Source organism: Notamacropus eugenii, chromosome 4 (assembly GCF_028372415.1).
Source record: "Notamacropus eugenii isolate mMacEug1 chromosome 4, mMacEug1.pri_v2, whole genome shotgun sequence".
Taxonomy (NCBI): domain Eukaryota; kingdom Metazoa; phylum Chordata; class Mammalia; order Diprotodontia; family Macropodidae; genus Notamacropus; species Notamacropus eugenii.
The window spans coordinates 385,911,928-385,921,793 of record NC_092875.1 but is presented as its reverse complement, the minus strand read 5'-3'; the positions used below and the strand labels follow the sequence as shown (position 1 = coordinate 385,921,793).

The following is a 9,866-nucleotide window of genomic DNA, read 5'->3' as shown; positions in this document are numbered from 1 at the left end:
TCTGGTGATGGCCCAGGATACAGTGGGTGATCTTTTTCTTTCTGAATTAAGGTCTGTCCCAGGTCTCAGTTTGTCTGAGTTGACATAGATTAAAAGATTAAGGGCTATGGAAGAATTAAGACAAAAGATGGACTGATTTATGGTGAAAAAAATATCGTTCTGGCAGGGAAGAAATTGATGGTTTAGAATGAGTGTAAAATAGTAATTGTTTCTCCTTGTTAACAGGATGAGGGAAAAGGTCAAAGAAATAAATGGGAGTTAGCAATAATGATGATGTTCAAATATCTGCTACAGAGCCCCATCTGGATGTCTCATGGTTGTCTCAAAACCAATATTAACAAAAGAAATCACATAACCTTCTCTCCTAAATGAGTTCCAATCTTGCTTTCTGTATGCCACTTAAGGATTCGTTGATGACGTGGATGATATTTTGCCTGGAGTGGAAGAATGATTACATGGAACTTCAATTAGATTTTCTCACTTTACGCTCAGAAGGGGAAAAAATGAGGAAAAACTAAGCGGGACTGTTAGGCAGGATTTAGTTTAATTTGAACAGTGTCCAAACTTAGAGTCAAAATGCACAATAGCCTTCAGAAGTCTATTGTGGAATATTTCATCATTGTAAGTTCTCATATATGACTGAATGACCACTTCTTTCTGCTATAGTAAGTGAAATAAATTTTCAGATTCGTTTTGGATTAAGTAAGCTCTGATTTCCCTTCACAGTGCAAACAGCTTTTTAAATCAAATTGAATTATTGAGATCAGGTATATGAGACTATCTTATTATTTCAATCAATTTTTGAAAAATTCTCTTCAAGCTTCATTCATTCATTCATCTTTAATAAAATATAAATGTGTCATTTATATCTTTATTACTCTCTTGATAATACCTTAATTCCTGGCTCTTGGAACTACAAAACTGAATTAGAAATGCAAATGTAATAGGTTGCAGGATACTTACACTTGGGAAAATTTCAATCTTACCTTTGTCACACACATTAGACTCAGTGGGACATGGAGACATTTAGTCTAATTTACCTTATTCCTGCCCCATCCATCTTCCCTGAGAAGGTAAGACATTAAATATAGGCTGTATATGTGTAGATATGCAAAAGACTTTCATAATACCTATGTTGTTATAGACTAACTACATTTCTCTCCATCGTATCCTGCCTCCCATTTTTTCTATTCTCTTTTTTGACTTTGTCCCTCCCCATAAGTGTTTACTCCTAATTACCACCACCTCCCGTTTTGTTCTCCCTTTTATCACCCCCCACATCCCTCTTATGCCCTTCTCCCCTGCTTTCCTGCAGCGTAAAGTAGATTTTCATAACAAATTGAATGTGCATGTTATTCACACCTGAACCAAATGTGAAGAGAGCAAGCTTCACTTTTTCCCTCTAACCTCTCCTCTTTTCCCCTCCATTGTAAATGCTTTTTCTTGCCTCTTTTATGAGAGATAATTTGCCCCATTCCATTTCTCTCTTTCTATTCTCAGTATATTCCTGTCTCACCCCTTAATTATTTTTTTCGATATCATCCCTTCCTATTCAACTCACGCTGTTTCCTCTGTCTGTATGTATATAATCCCTACAACTACCAACATACTGAGAAAAGTCTCAGGATTACAAATCTTATCATTCCATGGGGGAATATAAACAGTTGAACTTTAGTAAGTACCTCATGATTTGTCTTTCATGTTTACCTTTTGATGTTTCTCTTGATTGAACTGTTTAAAATCAAATTTTCTATTTACTTCTAGTCTTTTCACCAATAATGCTTGAAAGTCCTCTATTTCATTGAATGACCATTTTCCCCCCTATAGCATTTTATTCAGTTTTGCTGGGTAGGTGATTCTTGGTTTTAATCCTGCTTCCTTTGACTTGTGGAATATCATATTCCAAGCCCTTAGATCCTTAATGTGGAAGCTGCTAGATCTTGTGTTATCATAATTGTATATCCACATTTGAATTGCTTCTTTCTGCCTGCTTACCATATTTTCTCCTTGACCTGGGGACTCTGCAATCTGGCTATAACATTCCTTTCCTAGGAGGTTTCCATTTCAGAACTCTTTCAGGAGGTGACAAGTGGATTCTTTCAACATTTATTTTACCCTATAGTTCTAGAATATCAGGGCAGTTCTCCTTGATAATTTCATGAAAAATGACGTGTATGCTCTTATTTTGATCATGGTTTTTGAGTAGTCTCTTAATTTTTAAATTGTCTCTCTTCAATCTGTTTTCCTGCTCAGTTGTTTTTCCAATGAGATATTTCAAATTATCTTCTATTTTTTTCATTATTGTGGTTTTGTTTAGAATTTCTTGTTTTCTCAGAAAGACATTAGCTTCTACTGGCTCTACTCTCATGTTTAAAGAATTATTTTCTTCAGTGAGCTTTTGAACTTCCTTTTCCATTTGTCTAATTCTGCTTTATAAAGCATTCTTCTCCTCATTGACTTTTTGGACCTCTTTTCCCAAATGGATTAACCTATTTTTAAAGGTGTTATTTTCTTCGGCATTTTTTCGGTCTACTTTAGCAAGCTGTTGACTTACTTTTCATGGTTTTCTTGCATCACTCTCATTTTTCTTCCCTATTTTTCCTACACCTCTCTTGCTTGATTTTCTGAATCCTTTTTGAGCTCTTCTGTGACCTGAAACCATTGTATATTTATTTTGGAGGTTTCAGATGTAGAAGCCTTCACTTTTCTGTCTTCCTCTGATGGTATACATTGTTCTTCCTAGTCTGGAAGGATGGAAGAAAAAACCTGTTCACCAAGAAAGTAACCTTCTGCAGTCTTAAAATTTCCCCCCCTTTTTTAGGCATTTTCTTAACTTGTTACTTGACTTTTAAGTCTTCTCTCAGGTGGAGGGTATCGTCTAGGGAAATATAAGTTCTCAGTTCCTTCAAGGTGGCACAAAGGAGTGGATTTTGTTCCTGTACTGTCCTGAGCTCTGTTCTGGGAGCAACCACAAGATTTTCTGCCCAGTATTTGTGTGTAGAATTCCCTCTCTAGGGCCTCCAACATCTCCACCACACCAGCCAGCGCTCCTCTTCCCCAGAGGACTGCCACTCAGGGCTGACATGCGGATCACTGAGAAAATTCTCCTGGTTCCTTAGTGTAAGGGCTCGCAAAATAGACTCTGTGCTGCAGTGGCTGATGCCATTCTGGGGCTGCTGTGGCCAGACCTGGTTCTGCTCTCACCCAGGGGAAAGAGTTTTCTCGCTGACCTTTGAAGCTGCCTTTGGCATTTGTGGATTGAGTAATCTGTGCACCGCAGTTGCTGCCAGGGATTCTACCCTGGAGGCCTGCTCAGGCCCTGCCCTTTTCAAGCCACGTAGCCAAGGCTGAACTGCATTCAGCACTGTGCTCAGTGCAAAAAACCTTTCCTGTTAGCCTTCCAGGCTGTCTTGATCTGAAAATATCTTTCACTCTGTTGTTTCGAGGCTTCTGCTGCTCTAGAATTTGTTTATGGCTATTTTTACACATATTTTATGGAGTGTTGTGGGACAGTTGGAGTAGGTGCGTTTTTCTACCCTGCTATCATGGCTCCAACCAGAGATTCAGAAACTTAAGGAAGAAAATGACACCTTGAAAATTCAAATTGGACAAGGGAAATCCACCAAAATTTTAGGACATCAAGAAATAACTAAACAAAATATAAATGATAAAATAGAAGAGAAAGTGAAAAATCTTGTAAGTAAAAAAAAAAAAACAGATCTGGATCAAGCAGAGAAAACAAAAATAATTAGACTAACTGAAATCCATGAACAAAAAAGAATCTTGATACAAAAATACCAGAAGTGCTGAAAGAACATTGTCCTGATTCATTAGAACTGGAGGGAGGAGGGGTGGAGTACAAATAGAAAATTAGGGGCGGAGCCAAGATGGCGGAGTAGAAAGACGCACATACACATAGCTCTGAACCCACAACCCATAGAATGGCTACAGGGAAGTAACTCACGGCGAATTCCGCACCCAGAGGCCACGGAATATTGGAGCGAGGGAGATTTCTGTTCCAGAGAGACCTGCAAACCTCTCGCCGGGGGGTCCTTCGCGCTGCGGACTGGGCGCCGGGACTGGGAGCTGAGTGCAGCCCTGCCGCGGCCGGGGCACCGAGAGGAAAAGATCCGAGCAGGCTTCACAGACAGGATCTCCAGCGGCCACACGGGTCCCTCCACCCACAGAGGGATCTGCAAACCTCTCGCAAAAGGTCCGTCGCGCTGCAGACACAAAGCTCAGCCGAGACCTGCTGCGGCCACGGCTGCGGCACCGAGAGAAACAGATCCGAGCAGGCTTCAGGGACGGGATCTCCAGCGGCCGCACAAGTCCCTCCACCCACAGGTGACAGGGGTGGGTGAGAGAGTCTCTTTGGCGGGTCGAGAGGGGAGTGGGGTGCCCCCATAATTCAGGCCCCCCCCGGGAGGTAGAAGCTGAGAGGCGGCTGCAGACAGGGGCTCCCCAAGCGGGCGGGAGCCTGAATCCATTGCGGAAGGTCTGCGCATAAACCCCCTGAGGGAACTGAGCCTGAGAGGTGGCCCTGCCCCGATCTCAGCACCAGATCATAATCTCATACTGAATAGCAGCCCTGCCCCCGCCAAAAGCCCTGAGGCTGGAAGCAGCATTTGAATCTCAGACCACAAACACGGGCTGGGAGGATCAGGAGGTGAGGTGGGTGTGAGGAAAATATTCAGAGGTCAAGTCACTGGCTGGGAAAATGCCCAGAAAAGGGAAAAGAAATAAGACTATAGAAGGTTACTTTCTTGGCGAACAGGCATTTCCTCCCTTCCTTTCTGATGAGGAAGAACAATGCTTACCATCAGGCAAAGACACAGAAATCAAGGCTTCTGTGTCCCAGCCCACCCAATGGGCTCAGGCCATGGAAGAGCTCAAAAAGAATTTTGAAAATCAAGTTAGAGAGGTAGAGGAAAAGCTGGGAAGAGAAATGAGAGACATGAAGTCAAAGCATGAACAGCAGATCAGCTCCCTGCTAAGGGAGACCCAAAAAAATGTTGAAGAAATTACCACCTTAAAAACTAGCCTAACTCAATTGGCAAAAGAGGTTCAAAAAGCCAATGAGGAGAAGAATGCTTTCAAAAGCAGAATTAGCCAAATGGAAAAGGAGATTCAAAAGCTCACTGAAGAAAATAGTTCTCTCAAAATTAGAATGGCACAGATGGAGGCTAATGACTTTATGCAAAACCAAGAAATCACAGAACAAAGAGAGAAGAATGGAAAAATGGAAGATAATGTGAAATATCTCATTGGAAAAACAACAGACCTGGAAAACAGATCCAGGAGAGACAATTTAAAAATTATGGGACTACCTGAAAGCCATGATCAAAAGAAGAGCCTAGACATCATCCTTCATGAAATTATTAAGGAAAACTGCCCTGAGATTCTAGAACCAGAGGGCAAAATAAATATTCAAGGAATCCACAGAACACCGCCTGAAAGAGATCCAAAAAGAGAAACTCCTAGGAACATTGTGGCCAAATTCCAGAGTTCCCAGGTCAAGGAGAAAATACTGCAGGCAGCTAGAAAGAAACAATTCAAGTATTGTGGAAATACAATCAGGATAACACGAGATCTAGCAGCCTCTACATTAAGGGATCGAAGGGCATGGAGCAGTATATTCCAGAAGTCAAAGGAACTAGGACTAAAACCAAGAATCACCTACCCAGCAAAACTGACTATAATACTTCAGGGGAAAAAATGGTCTTTCAATGAAATAGAGGATTTTCAAGTATTCTTGATGAAAAGACCAGAGCTGAAAAGAAAATTTGACTTTCAAACACAAGAATGAAGAGAACCATGAAAAGGTGAACAGCAAAGTGAAGTCATAAGGGACTTACTAAAGCTGAACTGTTTACATTCCTACATGGAAAGACAATATTTGTAACTCTTGAAACATTTCAGTATCTGGGTACTGGGTGGGATTACACATGCACACACGCTCACATACATAGAGACAGAGTGCACAGAGTGAATTGAATAGGTTGGGATCATATCTTTAAAACAAAATGAAATCAAGCAGTGAGAGAGAAATATATTGGGAAGAGAAAGGGAGAAATTGAATGGGGCAAATTATCTCTCATAAAAGAGGCACTCAAAAGACTCATTAGTGGAGGGATAAAGAGGGGAGGTGAGAGAAAAACATGAAGTCTACTCTCATCACATTCCACTAAAGAAAAGAATAAAGTGCACACTCATTTTGGTAGGAAAACCTATCTCACAATACAGGAAAGTGGGGGATAAGGGGACAATCAGGGTGGGGGGGATGATAGAAGGCAGGGCATGAGGAGGAGAGTGCAATTCGAGGTCGACACTCATGGGGAGGGATAGGATCAAAAGAGAATAGAAGTAATGGGGGACAGGATAGGATGGAGGGAAATATAGTTAGTCCTATACAACACAACTATTATGGAAGTCATTTGCAAAACTACACAGATATGGCCTATATTGAATTGCTTGCCTTCCAAAGGGAAGGGGTGGGGAGGGAGGGAGGAAGAGTAGTTGGAACTCAAAGTGTTAGGATCAACTGTCGAGTAATGTTCTTGCCACTAGGAAATAAGAAAAACAGGTAAAGGGGTATAGAAAGCTATCTGCCCCTACAGGACAAAAGAGAAGATGGAGACAAGGGCAGAGAGAGATGATAGAAGAGAGAGCAGATTGGTCATAGGGGCAATTAGAATGCTTGGTGTTTGGGGGGGGAGGGGATAAAAGGGGAGAAAATTTGTAACCCAAAATTTTGTGAAAATGAATGTTAAAAGTTAAATAAATAAAAAAAAAAAAAAAAAAGAAAATTAATCCATCAGTCATCACTTGATAGAGATCTCATGAGGAAAACTCATAGAAATGCTGGGGTTAAATTCTGAAACCCTCAGCTCAAGCATATAACAGAGTAAAAAGACTGAAATAATTTGAATATGCTAGAGACAAAAATAGGATCTCACAAGTCCTAGCAGCGTAGGACTGCAGATGTCAGAACATTGTATATTGAAGAGCAAAAGCCTGGTTCTCTGACTGTAAATATCATAACCAACAAAATAAAGCATAATCATGAATTTTAAAAAGTGGACATTTGATGAAGATTGCATATACAAGAGTTAAGGAAAACAAAAGGTACATATAAAAGAGTGATTACAAGGGATAAAATAAGGGAAGTCCATTCACTTTTTACATCTGCAAAATCCCAAATGTATGGCTAAGATTCTCATTAATAATTGAGTAGCTTGGCTCTCAGCCAGAGCCCCTGCTGAAGCAGAAGCAGTAGCAGCAGGAGCAGCAGTAGGAACTGGAGCCGCTGCTGCTAGCCTGAGGAGCTGGAGTTGATGAGGTCGCAGTAGTGTCGATGCAGGGAGCCCAGAGGGAGCTTGGATTTGGGCCCAGCAGTAGGAACTGGGCACCGGCTCTAGTGTTTTTCAAAGAGTAGTTCTTGGGGCATCTTTGCCACATTAACTCAATCTGTCAGGGTTCTGAAAGGCTTATGAGGAGGTTCTGTCTCACTCAACAGTGTCTATTGAAGGCAACAAGGAAGAGGGAAAAAGAATGGGATAAAGAAGCTAAAACATTTTAGCAAACCATGAGATCTATCAGATCTTTTGCTAATAATGATCGCCATGTTATGGTGAAACATTCAACAATTTATCCATCTCCAGAAGAATTTGAAGCTATCCAGATCACGATACATACTGTTGAATGTGTCCTCAAACATGTCTCAGATTGCATGGATGAATTGAGTAAATCTGGGAAACCAGAGGAAGATGTAGATGTGAAAAAGGATGATGCTGGAGAAAACTCTGCCAACGATGAAGGCCCCTGGACACTCTGTGGTGTAATGAGAATTGACCTAATTGCAAAAGGCTTGCGATAAAAGATGATATGGATCTTGGGCTGGTTCTGATGTGCAAAGATAAACCCATGGAAACTCTATTACACACTGTCAGAGACAATCTTTCTAATCATATTCAGAAACTTAGAGAAGAGAGATATGGAGTGGAGCAGTGTATACGACAGGCAGCTATTATTATCTGAAATACAGAGGAGCCCACGTTAACACTGAAGGTGATACTTCCTCTCTAATTAGGGATGAATTGGAGAAGAAATATGGAGTAGAAAATGTTTCAATGAAAGACCTTCCGGACTTACTGGACAGGCAGAAATATCTGAACACCTTGACGTCTTTCCAACATGTCAAATGGTTTCAGGCAAGGGAAAATTGACTAAAATCATGTGTAATTGTCCTCCGCATTCTGCGTGATTTGTTCAACAGAGTACCCACATGAGCTTCCTTAAAAGGATGGCCACTAGAGCTTATATGTGAAAAGTATGTAGGTACCTGTAATAGACCTTTGGGAGCTGGGGATGCTTGAGATGAGTAATGAAGTATCAGGCATCTGGAATACTTCTTCCTGGGGATCTATGTCTCCATGATCCCTGTGAGACAGATCCGAGTGCTGCATTGAGTTGTATGACAATTCAGCAAAAAGAAGACATTACAGACAGTGCCCAGCATGTACTCAGACTATCAGCTTCTGGTCAGATTTACAAAGTGCTTGAGATGGATCCTCTCCCATCTAATAAAACTTTTCAGAAATTCTCCTGGTCCGTTACTGAGAAAGAAGGTGCTGGTTCCTCACCTCTGAAGAGACTTTTTGAAGATGCAGTAGATGGTAAAGATCCCAATAAAAAGATGAAGTGAAACCTAAGGAAGATTCTGGACAGTAAATCAATAGATCTAATGAATGCCCTTATGAGGCTAAACCAGATTAGGCCTGGTCTTCAATATAAACCCTTATCCCTGTTCATGCTTCTGTCTTCATAATGTCTATAGATGTGGATGGCACAACATATGAAACATCAGGACGTTCTAAGAAAACTGCAAAATTTTACTTAGCAGTGATGGTTTTGCAAGCAATGGGCTATCCAACAGGATTTGATGCAGGTATGAGCGCCAATGAAAAGTCTGATAATGAAGGTAAAATGAAACAGTGTCTTCAAACTCAAGCAACAATACTGGAAATTCTGCAAATGAAACATTCAGTACCTTTGAGGGAAAAACTCAGGGCCCTATCCTTATTGCAAGTGGTAAGAACCCTGTCGAGGAGTTGAATGGAAAAAGAAGAGGTCTTAAATATGAACTCATCTCTGAAAAAGGTGGAAGTCATGATAAGAGATTTGTTATGGAGGTAGAAGCAGATGGAGAGAAATTCTGTGGTTCTGGTCCAAGTAGCAAAAGCCAATGCAGCATTAGCTGCCCTGGAGAAGCTATTTTCTGGACCCAATGCAGCAAATAATAAGAAAAAGATAATTTCTCAGGCCAAGGGTGTAGTAAATACAGCTGTGTGGGCAGTTGTCCAGGCAGCTTGGGGGAGAGAAAGAGAAACTCTTGCAAGAGGAGCTTTTGGTAGTGCTACAGCTGCTCCTGGTTACATAGCTCTAGGTTACAGTACATTCTATGGCTATAGCACAGCTGCTCCAGCCTATGGTGTACCCAACAGAATGGCTCTGTTGCCCATTATGAATTTCCCAACCTATCCAGTTCCCCGATATTCATTCTTTTAGCAAATGGCTGAAGGTAATTCCTGTGGATAGAGCAACAATCTAGTCCAGTCTCGAATATTAGAAGAGAAAACATGGCTTTTTGTCCTATTTTCTTTGGGCATATAACCTGTGCAGAAATGATTTGAAAAGAACATCTTTTCCTTCTTTTGATTTTAACAAATGCAAATATAGTTCTCTAAAACTTGAAAAAAATACACACAAATCTTCCATTCCCTTACCCCCAACAAAAACACCCAATCCTGTGAAACGTTACTTCACTTTCTGATAATAACTGATACCAGTCCTTCTGTTCTAGGAGA

General features: G+C 40.9%; 1 pseudogene; it reads left to right on the top strand.

The window, feature by feature from the left end:
* Nucleotides 1–7,461: 7,461 nt before the first annotated feature.
* On the top strand, nt 7,462–9,567 carry LOC140498569 (spermatid perinuclear RNA-binding protein pseudogene; annotated as a pseudogene).
* The last annotated feature ends 299 nt before the right edge of the window (nt 9,568–9,866 follow it).